The 2,970-nt window shown below is 44.2% G+C and overlaps 1 pseudogene; it reads right to left on the bottom strand.

The window, feature by feature from the left end:
- Window positions 1–2,970, bottom strand: part of LOC103272773 — a 29,013-nt pseudogene that overhangs the window by 16,076 nt on the left and 9,967 nt on the right.

The raw sequence follows: 2,970 nt of genomic DNA, 5'->3' as shown, positions 1-2,970 counted from the left end.
AACCAAAAAAAAAAAAAAAAAAAAAAAAATTCAAATGAGAAGTATCATCAGTGCTAGATAATCGTACATCAAAGCATGGATTCAGAAAGTCCAAATGCAAATTAGAATAAATAAATCTACATTTACATTGAAGCTACAAAAAAAATAACAGGACAAAGATAACACCACAAAAGCAATCCAGGAAAAGAGTTACTTTTAAAGGAATAATAGACCAAAAGCTGACTTCAGCAACAGAGGAAACCCGAAGAGAGTGAAATGTCATTTTCAATGTACTGAAAGAAAATAACTTTTAGCTGGGCTTGGTGGCTCAGCCTGTAATCCCAGCACTTTTGGAGGCCGAGGAGAGTGGATTGCCTGAGCCCATGGGTTCGAGACCAGCCTGGGCAGCTTGACGCAACATTGTCTCTAAAATAAATCAAAAATTAGCCGGGCATGGTAGCACGCGCCTGTAGTTCCAGTTACTTGGAAGGATCGCCACAGCCCAGCAGGTCAACGCTGGGGTGGCTGTGACCGTGCCACTGCACTCCAGCCTGGGTGACAGAGTGAGACTCCAACTCAAAAAGAAAGAAAGAAAGAAAGAAAGACAATAACTCCCAATCTAGAAGCTTTTGACCAGCACAGGATCAATGTTTCGTTAGTCAGTACCAACTCCTTCCCCTCGAAAGCTAGATTCACTGCAAAAGACTCTACTCATCGGAACAAGTAGGTTTGCCTTTAAAGGCTAAGATCCACTGAGTAAGAGAAACCAGACATAGTACACACTGTACAGTTCTCCTTATAGAACAAGCAAAAGTTATCAGCAGCGACAGTCAGAACAGTGATTGCCAGGGGATGGGGGGAGGCGTGGGAAACTGACTGTAAGGGGCCCAGGGACATGGCTGGGGATATGGATGTGATCTATATCTTGATGGGGTGGCAGTCGCATGGCTATAGCCATGTGTCAAAGCTCAAACTATACACTTATGAATCTTATTAGACTTAAATAAGTTTTTAGCAAGGCTCTGCTAGAATGTAACAGTTAAAGTCTGTTTTCAATGCTAGTCCATCCAGTGGAAAGACCAGGATGGATGGGCCCTAGATGTACCCAAGGATATTCCTAGGATGTTAGACTATGTAACTGAAAAAGTGCTAAGCACCCCAGCCGGCTGTATCAACCCCCTCTTGGCCAAGGAAACCCCAGAAAAAACTTAAAAACTGAGTTTCCAGCCATGATGAGGTGGGAGATCAGACGCCTCATTAAACCCCCTCCTTTTTGGAGTTTAAGACACAACAAATGACCAGTATTAATTGAAAGGACCGACTGAGAGCAAGAAGTCATTTTTCATCCTGTTCTTAAACCCTGACATGATGAGGAAGAAGTAGATGCTATGTTTTGGAGAAATGCATGCTTTAGGTTAAGATTAACTTGGCCGACTTTGTCTTTTCAGAAACACAGACTCCTTCAGCATGACCACTATCTACCCATTGTATACTGGGTGCATGGTGACCAGGACCCTACCCCACTCAGGGTTTTCTGTCCAGACTTCCTGGTGCCGGGGTCGGAAGTGTCTCATGGCTTTTGTCAGTAGGGCCTGGCAGAAGTGGAAATCAAGCTTGCCTAGAGTAAAAGCAGTTTACAAGGCCTAAGACATCATGTATTATGCAAATGTTATGCAAATCACAAAACTTGTGATTACAAAAGTTCCATTGATCGAAGGGTTACCTGCTGGGAATGCATAGGAGATAAGTGGAAGTGCACCTTCCATTAGCTCTAAGGAGTGTTATTCAGGAATATACAGGAGCACTGAGGGGCTGGATAATGTGGGCGGACATTAGCAGGTCTCTGTGTCACAGGGTCTCCAAGACATCCGCAGGTGGTCAACAAGGAAATCACGACAGTCACACCTACCTGATTGCAACATCTTCAGCGGATAGGATTTAAGCCAGGGCTGGGGTGGGGGTGCTACGGGGCCACACTCATCTAGAGTGTAGGCCTGCTTCCTGTCTATGAGAAGTGAAACTTTCTTAAGTCTTTTTTTCTTTCACCTCTTTGTGTGTTGCAATTCTTTGCATTACTCGGATCTCTGGTTGCCAGCATGTACCTCCAGCATGCTGGCTCCGGTGGTGCTGTGCCTCTCCATCCACCCTCACCCTATCAGAACCCTAACATTAGTGTTAAAATAGAAATCACAAGGCTAAGGGTACTGGATCCTAAACCAGATGGAGCGAGGTCCAGGTGGAGGCCCAAATTTCACCAGCTTGTAAACCACTCATGTACCTAGTCCTGACTAGTATCCCACATCTTTATAATAAAACAAAATAACTCATAAGACCGACAGAACTGACTCTGGGTAGCAACAAGATCCCAAATAATAAGCAGGGCCTAAGGCCATTCCAGCCAAGGGTTAAGTCAAGCATCTTTACACTTAAAGAATAAAATGTGTTCTAACTGCTACAAGGTTTTTTTTCTTTTTCTCTAGCAGCTAGACCAGCACTGGCTTGGGAATAAGCAATATTAAAACAATCTGTGGCTCACTGCCAGACACTGACTGACCCCACCACCACCAGCACCAAAACCGGTAACTACAGCTTTGACTGGACAAGAGATTGATTTCAGTAACCTCTCCTTGATGATAAGACCATGGTCATGGACTGGTTCGGACCAGTTTACGGAGGCTGTGCACTTGGGTGCCTGTGTGTCCTGAAAATACATTTTGATGAAGAAGGCTTAAAATTGTCATCCATGTAAAAGTTTCGACCCCAGGGTGAACATGGGCTGCATGTTTGTTCAACAGGCATGCATCAGGAATATGCAGAGCTCAACCTGTAATCTGTTGACTATGTATGCATAGTCAACCATTTCAGCATAAATCTCCTACCTCAACGCCCTCCTTCAAAGTGCAGTCTCTGGTCTTTGCCAGAGGCTACACTTTCCAGACTATGGGATGGCCACCTTGCAGGCTGTAAATCTTTATCAAAAAAAAAAAAAAA

This window comes from Carlito syrichta, unplaced genomic scaffold, assembly GCF_000164805.1.
Source record: "Carlito syrichta isolate Samal-C Ts95f unplaced genomic scaffold, Tarsius_syrichta-2.0.1 Scaffold313210, whole genome shotgun sequence".
Taxonomy (NCBI): domain Eukaryota; kingdom Metazoa; phylum Chordata; class Mammalia; order Primates; family Tarsiidae; genus Carlito; species Carlito syrichta.
Note: the sequence above shows the minus strand (reverse complement) of the source record. Positions and strands in the feature narration are given on the sequence as shown.